Genomic DNA, 16,872 nt, shown 5'->3' with positions numbered 1-16,872 from the left:
AGTTATATAAGATGTAACTATTTGGAGGAAACTGGGAGAAGGGTACATGGAACCTCTCCTGTGAATCTATTATTATTTCAAAATAAAAAGTTTTATGAATGCAAATCTACCATATTGACTTCTGATTAGCCCCAGTCTTGAGAATGCCTCCTGATTCCTATTTTATTTACTGTTCCTAGCATAAGAACACGTCAATCTTGATGTTATCATACAAATTATAGGCTATGACACATATAGTCCCCTTGCCTGTTCTGGAGGCTGCTTTTCATTTCCTTGCTGGACACATACACCCTTTCCCTACGGTCCATAAGCCCTGGCTCCAGGGAGTAAGATTGCAGAGATCTATCTGCCTTGTGGCTACCCAAGACCATGCTTCTCTCTGTGAATTTCCCCAATGAAACACCCTTTACCAACAAAAAATTTAGTTTAATTTAAAATTTTAAAAAATTGTATCTATCGCTCATATTATATTGCTATTGGACAGTACCCCAGTCCTCCATTAGACCAGACATACAGTCAGTCTCCCTGGATTGGGCTTTGAGCTTTGTCTTTTCCAGGTCCCTCACTCCAGCCGCCTCTTGTCCACTCCAGCCTGTATTGCACCCTCCCTGCCCCCACCAGCAGCATTTGACTGTAGCCTTGCTGACTACCAGTACCAGAACTCAGGCCACAGGGTCCCCGTTAGCCTATTCCTTGGCTTCCTGTTGACTCGCCCATGCACCAGTTGCCCTTTCCTTCCTCCGAAATACTCATATCTTCAGTGACAGACTGACATCATCCCTTTGGACCCTAAGGATTAAAATAGTAAATTGTCCCCAGCGAGGCCAGACCTATATCTGGCTCCCCAGGCTCCATCCTAGCAAGCTCTGGTTGCCTCTATCTCCAAGTGGGCCCAATTCACAGCAGGTGCAACTTGTCTCTCACCCATGTCTACCAGAATTACACCCTTGGGTGCCCTTCCCAGACACTCAGCCTAGGGACCATCCTTTCCTTCAATTACATAGAGCCTCATGGAGGAATCTCAAATCTCACCACGGCTTCTCATATGAAGTCCTCCCTGAGAATGGCATTCCCCTCACTAAGCAGAAATGGTTGATTTTTATTCCCCCAACTTAGTTCCAGGATATTTTTGCATTGCTATTAAAAATTCCTAGACCCTAGTTTCTTGGTACTATATTGATGCAAGCTGTGAATAGCTAATGTACACTGTCAACAAACAATTACAGTTTTATCACTTACAATATATGGAATTGCAGCTTGCTAGGCATTTTCTCTAATCAGATATTTACCACTGCTCTGCTCTTTCCCAGGGTTGGTAGATAAATTCTAGCAGGGAGGATTCCTCAAAGGCGCTAGCTAACGCTGGGGGAGGGGATGGGAAATTGAATCTCCCCAGCTAGCTACCTGAATCATCACTCCCCCACCCACTCATCTTTGAGATCTATTTTAGACACGCGGATGACCCCGCAGTTAGGAGGAGCTATGGTGTTGCGTGACGGAAGGAGCAAATAAAACTTTCAGACTTTCCCATCTTTTATTTGACAAGATTAAATATCATATTGAAAGGAGTGAGGTATCCTTTAATAGTGAAATCCAGAATTAGTAAAGAAATGTAGTAAAATGATGGCAAGGCAGGTGAGAGGCCCCTGTTGCTATCAGTTATCCTCTTTGCAGACTCTAAAATGCACAGAGAACAGCATTTTGCAAACAGGTGGCATAGCCTAACATGTAAAACAATACTCATCTTCTGCTTTACATCAGCCTTATTGTCTTCCCATTTTCTCCAGTGCCTTTTCTTTGTTTTTGCCTTCCTGCCAAAAGTAACCCAGAGTCTTGAAAACGGTATGGCCAGGACCCCATATACTCCTCATTTCTCAGCTCAGAATCTATCCACAGCCTCCCACGGTTCTTAGGATTAAAGCCAGAATCCCTTACGAGGTTCACGAAGCCTGCATGGCTTGGCCATGATAGATTCTCTGCTCTGTCTCCTGCCTGGCTCCAGCCCCCCAGTCTTCTTTGGTCAAGGCCATCCCAAGGGCAAAGGAAGTGGTCAGCCCGAAGTGCAGGCAATAAGGGCACGAATTTCCTGTTGGGAATTTGAAATCAATAATAAAATGGACTTTAAAAGTTCACTTCTTATTACCATGCATCCATATTCTAAATAATGTCCGTGATTAAATACTCTTCCCCCACTTTTCTCCCGCTCCCTTCCTTCGTACACCTCTGGCTTCAGTTCCTTCAATTCGCCATGCCCCGTCTTCAGGGTCTTTGCACACACTGTCTCCTATTTAGAACACTTTCTAACTCTTGGGATTTGTCTAATTAACTCTTTCTCACCATTCAAATCTTATCACGAGTGTCTCAACATTACTTCTAGAAAGGTGCATTCCTGACATCCCAGACCAGCCTATGCTGCATGCTCAGAGGTCCCAGTGGAAGTCACTGGTACAGTTCACCTTGTATTTCCAGCTTTCCTTCTAGACACAGAGTGGAACAGCACCTCCCATCCCTGCTGAGGTCAGGCCTGGCCAAGACACCGGCTTGGCCAGGGAGATGTAGGTAGCAGTGAAGGTTGCTGTTGCCAGGAGGGAGGCTTGAACAGCCTGTGTACCTTGTGCTGAATTCCCTTCCCCTTATCCAAGGTCAGTGATCCTTGGCCTCTGTCAGCCATGGTCTCTGAGCAACTCCCCTAAGCAGACAGCCCCTGCAAACCTTTTCTGAATCTGCAGCATGAGCAAGAAATAAACTTTTGGTGAGTTAAGCCATTTCAATTCGAGTGTTGTTTGCTACCACCATATTTTCAATTGTAGGTTTTGTTATTACCACTCAGGTATGGTGAGGCCAACAGATCAGAAGACATTGCCGCTGAAAAGATAACACACGGTTTCCTAGAGGAAGGGGCATACTACGCCAAGCAGAGCCACAAGCATGTGGGAAGCTTCAGGGTCAGTGACAAGGCAGAAGGAGCCTGGGAGAACGTGGGCAAGAGCCTTTATTGTGGTTTTCCCAAGAAGGAATGGGCCAGATCAGGTAAGCAGCTGAGCAGGTTTAGGATTGCCTAGTTTAAATAATTTCAGAGGGTACCAGGGTATGTGCACCAGCCTTAGTTGTCTAAATCCTGGCCCTGGGTAACTAGGGCAGAAGGATAGTAGATAAACAATGAGATCTCAATAAAGGAGGTAGAGGCCAGGCACGGTGGCTCACACCTGTAATCCCAGCACTTTGGGAGGCCGAGGTGGGAGGATCACTTCAGCTCAGGAGTTCCAGATCAGCCTGAGCAACATGGTGAAACTCCATCTCTACAAAGAATTATAAAAAAAAAAATTGTCTGAATGTGTTGATTACTCAGCTAAACTTGTGGTCCCAGCTAGGCAGGGGGCTGAAGTGGTCCCAGCTACTCAGGAGGCTGAAGTGGGAGGATCACTTGAGCCTAGGAGTTCGAGGCTGCAGTGACCCATGATCGTACCACTGTGCTCCAGCCTGGGCAAAAAAGTGAGATCCTGACTCAAAAAAAAAAAAGAAAAATTAAACTGAAATTTAAAAAAATAACAATAAAAGACTCAGTTGTGCTCTACCCAATTGGGATAATCAGTTTGCATACGAAAGGCACACTTCGGGGACAGCTGTTTGCTATTTTAGGTCAACAAAGTCCCAAGATGTCAAAGTATCAGAAAATACAATTTAAAAACCATTAGTACACAGAGTATAACCTGACCTATCCTAACTGATATCCCTTGTCTTTTCTTTACTAGCACTAACCGTAATTCCTAATTAGATGTTTATTGGGGTAAATGGTTTTCATTAAGGTCTCCCTGACTAGATGAAAGCACCACAAGAGCCATGGCTGAGTGTGTTGCTCACCTTGCATGTGTGTTTCTAAATGAATGGATGAATGACTGACTGGCAGGCTATTCGGTGTTTCTAGGAGCAGCCACACAAACTAAGAAGCCTAAGATGTGTGGCTTCTTAGTTGCGTAAGAAGCCACACATCTTAGGTAACTCTGATGCTGGCAGTATGGACAACAGGAGGGAGAGACATCCAGACTTGGGCTAAGTAACACTTATTGATGTGGCAAATCCCCTTCATACCCATGAAATGAGGTGAGATATAAGGAAAAAGCAGACTGCTTTGAACACCTCCATTTCTTCCTAATCATCCCAGGAAAAATAAAAAGGTGGGAGCTTTTATTTTAAAGAGGGTATTAGGCTGCGTGCAGTAGCTTGTGCCTGTAATCCCAACATTTTGAGAGGACGAGGTGGGAGGATCACTTGAGGCCAGGAGTTCGAGACCACACTAGTCAATATAGTGAGATCCTGTCTTTCCAAAAACTTTCAAGAATAGTTGGGCACGGTAGTGCATGCCTGTAGTCCCAGCTACTCAGGAGTCTGAGGCAGAAGGATTGCTTGATCCCAGGAGTTTGAGGCTGCAGTGAGCTATGATCATGTCACTGCATTCCAGTCTGGGTGACAGAATGAGACCTTGTCTCAAAAATAAATAAATGGGGCATTTATTTATTTAAATAAGGAAGAGGGGACAGAAGAAAGTGCTGGACTGTACACAAAAGGACTCTCATTCTAAGCAGAAGGACTTGAACTCCCCCACCAGAATTTGGCTCGGATACAACTGAGTTTCCTGCCTTCAGGTGTCACTGAGGCCTTGAGCACATCAAGTGGACTGAGACCTGAGGGTCTTCCTGGAATGCGGGGTCTATGTAAGACCTTGCTTGGGAGAATCCCAACAGTGGCTGAAGTGAAATTCTTCCCGTTTATGCATGGGACTCAAAGTCGAATTGTTTTTAATGCAGGAATATGACATTTCTTCCACCCAAGTGAAGTGTCTGCAAATTTCTACCCATGGAAATAAAAGCTCATTTTCTTACTCCAGGAGTTAGTGCCCACGTTTGAGAACTTCAAGGCTCTCAAGTTGACGAACTACTCACTTCCTTGGGCTGGTGTCTCTTGGCTTTGATATGCCAGGCTTGCAGCAAGGAGACCCTAAAAGACCCCTCACCCTGTGGGATGAGGAACAGCTGAAGAAAGTGGGTACGTATAGTCTGGGGTCCAACAGAGTTGGCAAGGGGGAGAATGAGAACTGTCTCCACATCCCTGAGGGTCATGCTTGACACACCAATGTCTTCATGAAATGCTTGACAAGGAAGCAGGACCACAGGTCAGAGGCTCCAGAGAGACACACTTGGGCTCCATGCACAGAAGAACGCTGGCATTCACATCTGCCAGAGGTATGAGTGTGCCACCTCTCAAGTTCAATCCAATTTTAATCCCTCAAATATTTACTGAGTGGCAACAGGTCTCAGATGCTGATCCTCAGGAAGGAGGAGGAACATACCAGGTTGAATCTTGGGCCAAGCTCATCAGAGACATGGCTTTGCTTTTGCCAGTCAGAGACCCAATGAGAAAGGCCATAATGAAATTCTGATCTCAACAAACTCCAACCTGGAATTATGGAGTCTATTAGTACATTGGGTTGACCTCATTACTGGAGTAAATGTAAGTCTTGATTCCTGCTTGATAGAAAAACATAGAAGACCAGGAAAGATGGAAGAATTAGGTTTTGTCCAAATGTCTTCCAGGCACATGGAACTTTCTGGAACTGTCTGGAGTAGGGCAGCTGGCAAATCAAAACACTATCTGCCAAGCCTGTCAGTGTGACAAATGTTGCTTACACTTACTCTTTTATTCCCAAGGTCAAATTGGCTTGTCTTTTTTCATATCACTGTTTGACGTGCTAACAGCTTTAAATGAGAACCATTCAATAAAAGCCCAATTTGCTACATTACTGTTTATTCCTGGGTAATTCTATATTAGTTGGGCTCTTTAAGATTGTCTCTGTGCTGCCCCAAGATCTGGAGAACCATGTGATAACCCCCCACTTTTCATAACTTTCTGAGGATGGAGGCAGAGCCCTGAGTCGTCCCTGAGTGAGTGTTGCTGGGGCTGGTTCCCTAGGCCTCAAGGGAAATAAGAGATCTGGATCAGTAAGAAGGACATAATGATCAGGAATGACAGAGATGGATGGCTCTCTGGGTGACATGGCCCAAGGCTTTGCCTTGCAAGACCTGGCCTGCCTTTCTTTCTACCTCAGTTCATGGCTCTCTCCCCTTTGGTCTTTCCCCCTCCACCCACACTGGCTGCTGCTGCTGCTTTTTTTTTTTTTTTTTTTTTTAAGATGGAGTCTCGCTCTGTCACCCAGGCTGGGGTGCAGTGGCGTGATCTCGGCTCACTGCAAGCTCTGCCTCTGGGGGTCACACTATTCTCCTGCCTCAGCCTCCCAAGTAGCTGGGACTACAGGTGCCCACCACCACGCCTGGCTAATTATTTAATATTTTTAGTAGAGATGGGGTTTCACCGTGTTAGCCAGGATGCTCTCTATCTCCTGACCTTGTGATCCGCCTGCCTCAGCCTCCCTAAGTGCTGGGATTACAGGTGTGAGCTGGCTTTTTATACTGTCCTTGAAGGTGCCACATCTCTTCCCATCTCAGGGCCTTTGCAGATGCTGTCCCTAGGACTCTGTGCCCAGATGTCTCCCTTAGCTATCCAGGCTGCCTCCATCTTACCTTTCCCCCAACCCTGCATTAGCTTTTCAGGGCTCACTTTCAGCATCAGTTCCTCTGGGAAAGAGTTTAGGGATCCCTGATGAATGTCCTCAGAGAACAGAGTACTTCTACTTTGTAACATTCATCCCGATGATCATGAATCGATTTTCTTATTGAATTGTTATATATCTGTCTTTCGTTCTTGATGGTAAGTCTCTTGGAGGCAAAGACTATCTATAACCTTTTCACTATATCACTAGTGCACAGCACATATTAGATGCAATATAGAGTGAATAAATGAAGGCTTCACTATGAGAAAGCAGACAGAAAAGGCCTGACTGCTATCCTTTGAAAGGCCCGCTTACAAGTATAATCCCTGTCTGGCATCTGGGAACCGGGGATTTCAGGAGGGTTCCCTCCATTTCCAGTACTTTCAGGAGAGGTCTAAACAATTTGTACAAACATTATGGTTTATGCTGAACACCTGCTTTCCACCTGGGAGCCTAGAATTTTGGTATGTGTCAGGAAGAGGGGTCTAGGTAATCATCTCTGTGGGAAGACGCTGGGCAATGAGTCTCTGCTGAGCTTTCCTGGTTGGCAATATTTCATATGTGTTGTCACAATTAGTTGCCGGGGGTTTGAAGCACGACCTGTGTGACTTTGCCAGAAGAGAACTCTTGGAAGCTTGTGCCTGGCTTCTCCCAGCCATCGCCCCAGGATGCACCTTTTCCCCTTGCTGACTTTGCTCTGTATCCTTTCACCATAATAAATCATAGCCATGGGTACAAATATATCCTGAATCCTGTGAGTCCTAATAAATCATGAGGGTGGTGATGAGGACCCTCCAATACAGAGGGTGACAAATTATTACAACCAGATTTTTCTGGAAAGTACCAAAACTAGGTTATTTTTCAAAGCATGTTTCTAGAGTGTTCACCAGTTAAATAGAATTGGGAGATGCTGGGGTTAAACAAAGCAAGGATTTTTCAGAAAACAAATAAAAAATAAAATGCACAGGAAGACTTTTAACAAGCGAAGTCAGTGTAAACCTTCAAGGTTGGAATAGATTATGTAACAGATCCCAAACCCATTATATTATAGCCCCTTTGATTCTTAAAGCATCCTGTGGGCTAGGGTTCTGTGGAACCCTCTCTGGGAAACAGTATGCCCAGAGAAGGCAGGTTGTGGAGCTGAGGCTGTTGCTGCAACAATCATGAGGCTGTTGCTATGTCAGCCATGATGCTGCTGACACTACCTGTCTTGAAAGTTCTGAAACCCAGAGTGACCAAAGGTCTGAAATGCGGTTCTGCATTGCCCCAAGATCTAGAGAACCATGTGCTACGCCTCCACTTCCGAGGGTGATCTACGCATGTCTCTTCTTTGCAATATTAAAGAGCCCAATATAGAATTACCCAGGAATAAATAGTAATATAGCAAATTGGGCCTTTAATGAATGGTTCTCATTTAAGGCTGTTAGCACGTCAAACAGTGATATGAAAAAAGACATACCAATTGACCTTGGGAATAAAAGAGTAAATGTAAGCAACATTTGTCATACTGACAGGCTTGGCAAATAGTGTTTTGATTTGCCAGCAGCCCTACTCCAGACAGCAGCCACTGGTTAGATACATAAACCATTAAGCTAAAAACAGAACTATCATTACAGGCATCATCTAGTAATTTGCAGGTAATTGACGGACATTAGTCATAATCACACACCACATCACACACACAGACACACACACACACCTACAAACACATGTTTTCACTGGTAATTCCCCTTTGCATTTCATCAAGAGCCTCTAAAACTGGGAAACTTGGAAAATCTAGGCTTTTTGTGCCTTTCTATATATACATCATAGACCCCTTTATTCTTAAAACAACTTGTCGGCTGGGGTTCTGTGGAACTCTCTGGGAAAGGATATGCCCAGAGAAGGTAGATCATGGAGCTGAGGCTGTAGCTACATTAGCTATGAGACCACTGACACTCTCAGTCTTCAACACCCTGAAACCTAGAATGAGAGGAAGTCTAAAGAGATGATTCTTGTGCTGTCTTGAGATCTGGAGATCCTTGTAATAAACTCCCATTTCTGAGGGTGATCTTGCATTAGCTAGATATCTGCTGAAAAAACCCAACTTACATCCAAAGGATCTTGTCTAAAATGTCCCTGCCTCTCCAGAAAACATCTACTGGCTCTGCAAACCTCTGCTTTCAGCTGCACATGTGCGTTTATTTTTGGAGGCTGGGATACCTGTCTTAAGTATGACTGGATGGGAGAAAAGCTAGGCCTCCAAATCTCCATATACAGTACACTTTCTAGGATGTGGACTCTCTTTAGGAGCAAGATCTGGAGTCACAGCAGACCCACCTGCTGAGGTCTAAAAATAGGGAAGAAGCACTACGTTTAGAATGCAAATCCTCTAAGCACACTCGCTCGGTCAAAACCCAGGGGTGTTTCCCATTGGACTGCAGCTTCTTTTGCAGCAGGGAGCCCTCTTGATGTGCTCTACTCCAAAAGTTCCCAAATAATGTTGCACAGAATACTATCCAGTGTGATGTTAGTAGGTTTGCCTGAAAAAAAAGTAAGTAATTTTGGGAAATGTACCATGGTTCCCAAACAGTGCACCATGGTGCCCCAGGGCATTGCAGTGAGTTTACAAGGGTAACCATGGAATATTTTAAACTTTCAAAGGAAATAGTGGCACTTAATATCTGCTGGACACACAAACTATTAGCTCAAGGTGGTTCATAGCTTCAATGTAAAGCTACCTTGCATTAGATGACATCATATCTTTGCAAAGCTTTGGTGGTTGGTGTGATGGGAAGTAGGAACCGTGTGTGAATCAGTGTGGAACAGGATATGAAGGTGGTAGTGTCCAATCTGAGCCCAAGGTTTGAGAATCTTTGCAATGATCAACAAGGAAACACATACCATTAGCAATCAATTGTTATTTAACAATTATTTAAGGATGAAATAAAAATGTTTTTCTTTCAATTTATATTATCTTTTCAAACAGATACAGAGTTGTTGGGATATAAATACTTATTCAGTTATTTGGACCTAAACTGCTTAATAAGTGGAGCTAATAGGTATTTCTTTTACCCATGGTGCACCGTGGAAACGTTACTGAGACACTAATGGCACCTAAGAAACTTTGGGAGCCTTTGCATTACTGTATGAAAAGCTTTGGAAAGTCCTGACAGACAGCTGGATCCAGCAGGCCCCACACTTCTTGGTTCAGTACATGCATGAATAGCTTTATTTACGATATCAGTTGAGAAACTAAAATAGATGTTACCCATGATTTTTCTCTATGATCTGGTAGGTTCACAAAAGAGATTAAAGGCTGGCATATTCCCACCGGTAACAATTACAAATTTTTCTCATCAATCATTCATTCAACAAATATTAATTGTATGCCCTATTAAAAGCTATGTACTATGCTTGGTTCTCGGGATAAAAATTCATAAGACATGGACTTGCTCTCGAGAGATTTACCCTCAAATGGAGGCATTTACATTAATTTATCTAGAAATCCAGCCAGTTCTCATCACCTTCATTACTACCATCCTGGAACAAGACACCACCATCTCTTGCCTCAATTACTGCAATAACCTCCTAACCAGTCTTCTTACTTTCCTCCTAGTCCACCTAGAGATCCTCCTTAACACAGCAGCCTGTGTGATCATCTTAAGTAGGATCATGTCACTTCTCTGCTCGAAACCCTTTCAAAGGCATCTCACTCAATTTGGCGTAAAAGCCAAATACAGCAATTAGGGGGCGCCCAAGATGGCCGAATAGGAACAGCTCCAGCCTCCAGCTCCCAGGGTGAGTGACAGAGGAGACGGGTGATTTCTGCATTTTCAACTGAGGTACCGGGTTCATCTCACTGGGGTGTGTTGAACAGTCAGTGCTGGTCAGTGGGTGCAGCCCAACCAGTGAGAGTTGAAGCAGGGCGAGGCATTGCCTCACCTGGGAAGTGCAATGGGGAAGGGAATTCCTTTTCCTAGCCAAGGAAAACTGAGACACCCAACACCTGGAAAATCAGGTAACTCCCACCCTAATACTGCGCTTTACCAAGAGTCTTAGCAAACGGCACATCAGGAGATTGTATCCCATGCCTGGCCCAGAGGGTCCCACGCCCACGGAGCCTCCCTCATTGCTAGCACAGTAGTCTGAGATCGAACTGCAAGGTGGCAGCAAGGCTGGGGGAGGGGTGCCCGCCATTGCTGAGGCTTAAGTAGGTAAACAAAGCCACATGGAAGCTTGAACTGGGTGGATCCCACCACAGCTCAAGAAGGCCTGCCTGCCTCTGTAGACTCCACCTCTGGGGACAGGGCACAGCTAAACAAAAAGCAGCAGAAACATCTGCAGATGTAAATATCCCTGTCTGAGAGCTTTGGAGAGAGCAGTGGTTCTCCCAGCACAGAGGTTGAGATCTGAGAACGGAGGTTGAGATCTGAGAATGGACAGACTGCCTGCTCAAGTGGGTCCCTGACCCACGAGTAACCTAACTGGGAGACATCCCCCACTAGCTGCAGACTGACACCTCACACCTCGCACGGCTGGGTACACCTCTGAGACAAAGCTTCCAGAGCAAGAATCAGACAGCAAAACTCGCTGTTCAGCAATATTTTATCTTCTGCAGCCTCCGCTGCTGATACCCAGGCAAACAGGGTCTGGAGTGGACCTCCAGCAAACTCCAACAGACCTGCAGCTGAGGGTCCTGACTGTTAGAAGGAAAACTAACAAACAGAAAGGACACCCACACCAAAACCCCATCAGTACATCACCATCATCAAAGACGGAAGGCAGATAAAACCACAAAGATGGGAGAAAAGCAGTGCAGAAAAGCTGGAAATTCAAAAAGTCAGAGGGCCTCTCCCCCTCCAAAGGAATGCAGCTCATCACCAGCAACAGAACAAAGCTGGATGGAGAATGACTTTGATGACTTGAGAGAAGAAGGCTTCAGTCTATCAAACCTCTCAGAGCTAAAGGAAGAACTATGTACCCAGCACAAAAGAAACTAAAAACCTTGAAAAAAGAAAGGAAGAATGGATAACTAGAGTAACAAATGCAGAGAAGTCCATAAACGAACTGACAGAGATGAAAACCATGACACGAGAACTACGTGACAAATGCAAAAGTTTCAGTAACTGACTCAATCAACTGGAAGGAAGATTATCAGTGATCGAAGATCAAATGAATGGAATGAAGCGAGAAGAGAAGTGCAGAGAAAAAGGAGTAAAAAGAAATGAACAAAGCCTCTAAGAAATATGGGATTATGTGAAAAGACCAAATCTACATCTGATTGCTGTGCCTGAAAGTGACAGGAAGAATGGAACCAAGTTGGAAAACACTCTGCAGGATATTATGCAGGAGAACTTCCCCAACCTAGCAAGGCAAGCCAACATTCAAATTCAGGAAATACAGAGAATGCCACAAAGATACTCCTGGAGAAGAGCAACTCCAAGACACATAATTGTCAGATTCACCAAAGATGAAATGAAGGAAAAACTGTTAAGGGCAGTCAGAGAGAAAGATCGGGTTACCCACAAAGGGAAGCCCATCAGACTAATAGCAGATCTCTCGGCAGAAACTTTCCAAGCCAGAAGAGAGTGGGGGCCAATATTCAACATTCTTAAAGAAAAGAATTTTCAACCCAGAATTTCATATCCAGCTAAACTACGCATCATAAGTGAAGGAGAAATAAAATCCTTTATAGACAAGCAAATGCTGAGAGATTTTGTTACCATCAGGCCTGCCCTACAAGAGATCCTGAAGGAAGCACTAAACATGGAAAGGAACAACCAGTACCAGCCACTGCAAAAACATGCCAAAATGTAAAGACCATCGACGCTACGAAGAAACTGCACCAGCTAACGAGCAAAATAACCAGTTAATATCATAATGACAGGACCAAGTTCACACATAACAATATTAACCTTAAATGTAAATAAATGGTCCAATTAAAAGACACAGACTGGCAAATTGGATAAAGAGTCAAGACCCATCAGTGTGCTGTATTCAGGAGACCTATCTCACATGCAGAGACACACATAGGCTCAAAATGAAGGGATGGAGGAAGATCTACCAAGCAAATGGAAAACAAAAAAAAGGCAGGGGTTGTGATCCTAGTCTCTGATTAAACAGACTTTAAACCATCAAAGATCAAAAGAGACAAAGAAGGCCATTACATAATGGTAAAGGGATCAATTCAACAAGAAGAGCTAACTATCCTAAATATATATGCACCCAATACAGGAGCACCCAGATTCATAAAGCAAGTCCTTAGAGACTTACAAAGAGACTTAGACTCCCATACAAAAATAATAGGAGACTTTAACACCCCCCTGTCAACATTAGACAGATCAATGAGACAGGAAGTTAACAAGGATATCCAGGAATTGAACTCAGCTCTGCACCAAGCTGACCTAATAGACATCTACAGAACTCTCCACCCCAAATCAACAGAATATACATTCTTCTCTGCACCACATCACACTTATTCCAAAACTGACCACATAGTTGGAAGTAAAACACTCCTCAGCAAATGTAAAAGAACAGAAATGATAACAAACTGTCTCTCAGAACATAGGGCAATCAAACTAGAACTCGGGACTAAGAAACTCAGTCAAAACCGCTCAACTACATGGAAACTGAATAACCTGCTCCTGAGTGACTACTGGGTACATAACGAAATGAAGGCAGAAATAAAGATGTTCTTTGAAACCAATGAGAACAAAGATACAACATACCAGAATCTCTGGTACACATTTAAAGCAGTGTGTAAAGGGAAATGTATAGCACTAAATGCCCACAAGAGAAAGCAGGAAAGATCTAAAATTGACACCCTAACATCACAGTTAAAAGAACTAGAGAAGCAAGAGCAAACACATTCAAAAGCTAGCAGAAGGTAAGAAATAACTAAGATCAGAGCAGAACTGAAGGAGATAGAGACAGAAAAAACCCTCCAAAAAATCAATGAATCCAGGAGCTGGTTTTTTGAAGAGATCAACAAAAATGATAGACTGGTAGCAAGACTAATATAGAAGAAAAGAGAGAAGAATCAAATAGACGCAATAAAAAATGATAAAGGGGATATCACCACTGATCCCACAGAAATACAAACTACCATCAGAGAACACTATAAACACCTCTACGCAAAAAAAACTAGAAAATCTAGAAGAAATGGATAAATTCCTGGACACATACACTCTCCAAAGACTAAACCACGAAGAAGTTGAATCCCTGAATAGACCAATAACAGGCTCTGAAATTAATAGCCTACCAACCAAAAAGAGTCCAGGACCAGGTGGAATCACAGCCAAATTCTACCAGAGGTATAAGGAGGAGCTGGTACCATTCCTTCTGAAACTATTCCAATCAATAGAAAAAGAGGGAATCCTCCCTAACTCATTTTATGAGGCTAACATCATCCTGATACCAAAGCCTGGCAGAGACACAACAAAAAAAGAGAATTTTAGACCAATATCCCTGAGGAACATCGACGCAAAAATCCTCAATAAAATACTGGCAAACCAAATTCAGCAGCACATCAAAAAGCTTATCCACCATGATGAAGTGGGCTTCATCCCTGGGATGCAAGGCTGGTTCAACATATGCAAATCAATAAACGTAATCCAGCATATAAACAGAACCAAAGACAAAAACCACATTATCTCAATAGATGCAGAAAAGGCCTTTGACAAAATTCAACAGCCCTTCATGCTAAAAACGCTCAATAAATTCGGTATTGATGGAATGTATCTCAAAATAATAAGAGCTATTTATGACAAACCCACAGCCAATATCATACTGAATGGGCAAAAACTGGAAGCATTCCCTTTGAAAACTGGCACAAGACAGGGATGTCCTTTCTCACCACTCCTATTCAACATAGTGTTGGAAGTTCTGGCCAGGGCAATCAGGCAAGAGAAAGAAATAAAGGGTATTCAATTAGGAAAAGAAGAAGTCAAACTGTCTCTGTTTGCAGATGACATGATTGTACATTTAGAAAACCCCATCATCTCAGCCCAAAATCTCCTTAAGCTGATAAGCAACTTCAGCAAAGTCTCAGGATACAAAATCAATGTGCGAAAATCACAAGCATTCTTATACACCAATAACAGACTAACAGAGAGCCAAATCATGAGTGAAGTCCCATTCACAATTGCTTCAAAGAGAATAAAATACCTAGGAATCCAACTTACAAGGGATGTGAAGGACCTCTTCAAGGAGAACTACAAACCACTGCTCAGTGAAATAAAAGAGGACACAAACAAATGGAAGAACATTCCATGCTCATGGATAGGAAGAATCAATATCGTTAAAATGGCCATACTGCCCAAGGTAATTTATAGATTCAATGCCAACCCCATTAAGCTACCAATGACTTTCTTCACAGAATTAGAAAAAAAACTGCTTTAAAGTTCATATGGAACCAAAAAAGAGCCCACATTGCCAAGACAATCCTAAGCCAAAAGAACAAAGCTGGAGGCATGATGCTACCTGACTTCAAACTATACTACAAGGCTACAGTAACCAAAACAGCATGGTACTGGTACCAAAACCGAGATATAGACCAATGGAACAGAACAGAGTCCTCAGAAATAATACCACATATCTACAGTCATCTGATCTTTGACAAACCTGACAAAAACAAGAAATGGGGAAAGGATTCCCTATTTAATAAATGGTGCTGGGAAAATTGGCTATCCATGAGTAGAAAGCTGAAACTGGATCCTTTCCTTACTCCTTCTATGGAAAATTAATTCAAGATGGATTAGAGACTTAAATGTTAGAACTAAAACCATAAAAACCCTAGAAGAAAACCTAGGTAATACCATTCAGGACATAGGCATGGGCAAGGACTTCATGTCTAAAACACCAAAAGCAATGGCAACAAAAGCCAAAATTGACAAATGGGATCTAATTAAACTAAAGAGTTTCTGCACAGCAAAAGAAACTACCATCAGAGTGAACAGGTAGCCTACAGAATGGGAGAAAATTTTTGCAATCTACTCATGTGACAAAGGGCTAATATCCAGAATCTACAAAGAACTCAAACAAATTTACAACAAAAAACAACCCCATCAAAAACTGGGCAAAGGATATGAACAGACACTTCTCAAAAGAAGACATTTAGAAAGCCAACAGACACATGAAAAAATGCTCATCATCACTCACCATCAGGGAAATGCAAATCAAAATCACAATGAGATACCATCTTACACCAGTTAGAATGGTAATCATTAAAAAGTCAGGAAACAGGTGCTGGAGAGGATGGGGAGAAATAGGAACACTTTTATACTGTTGGTGGGACTGTAAACTAGTTCAACCATTATGGAAAACAGGGTGGCGATTCCTCAAGGATCTAGAACTGGAAATACCATTTGACCCACCCATCCCATTACTGGGTATATACCCAAAGGATTATAAATCATGCTGCTATAAAGACACATGCACAAGTATGTTTATTGCAGCACTATTCACAATAGCAAAGACTTGGAATCAACCCAAATGTCCACGGATTAAGAAAATGTGGCACATATACACCATGGAATACTATGTAGCCATAAGAAAGGACGAGTTCGTGTCCTTCGTAGAGACATGGATGCAGCTGGAAACCATCATTTTCAGCAAACTATCACAAGAACAGAAAACCAAACACCACATGTTCTCACTCATAGGTGGGAATTGAACAATGAGATCGCCTGGACATAGGAAGGGGAACATCACACATTGGGCCTACTGTGGGGAGGGGGGAGGGATAGCATTAGGAGATACATCTAATGTAAATGATGAGTTAATGGGTGCAGCACACCAACATGGCACATTTATACATATGTAAAACCTGCAGTACATGTTGTGCACATGTACCCTAGAACTTAAAAGTATAATAAAAAATAAAAATTTAAAATAAACACAGCAATTAAAAAAAAAATAGCCAAAGTCTTCATAATGGTCTAAAGTCCCTGGGGAATCCTCTGCTGCCACTACCTGTTCCCACTCCATCACCACCCTCCTTATCACCAACTACCTCCCCCTGCTCACTCACTATAACCATAACGGCCACTTGCTGTTCCTAAAACACACCTAGCAAGTTCTGCCTCAGGGCCTTTACACCTACTCTTCTCTCAGTTTCCTCCAGCTACCTCATCTCTTCCCCCAGATGTGTATGGCTTGTTCCTTCATCTTCTGCAGGTCTTTGTTCACATATCCTTTACACAGAGGCTTTGATGACTACTCTATTTAAAATTGCAACCCTCCTCCCCTCCTGTCCCATTTCCTGATTCCTGATTCCCCTTGTCCTG

The 16,872-nt window shown here is 43.1% G+C and overlaps 1 protein-coding gene across 14 annotated transcripts in view; it reads right to left on the bottom strand.

The window, feature by feature from the left end:
- Window positions 1–16,872, bottom strand: part of CSMD2 (CUB and Sushi multiple domains 2) — a 650,869-nt gene that overhangs the window by 525,174 nt on the left and 108,823 nt on the right. The gene's annotated exons all lie outside the window — the stretch shown is intronic.

Source organism: Macaca fascicularis, chromosome 1 (genome assembly GCF_037993035.2).
Source record: "Macaca fascicularis isolate 582-1 chromosome 1, T2T-MFA8v1.1".
NCBI classification, from domain to species: domain Eukaryota; kingdom Metazoa; phylum Chordata; class Mammalia; order Primates; family Cercopithecidae; genus Macaca; species Macaca fascicularis.
This window is presented reverse-complemented; position numbering and strand designations above follow the sequence as displayed.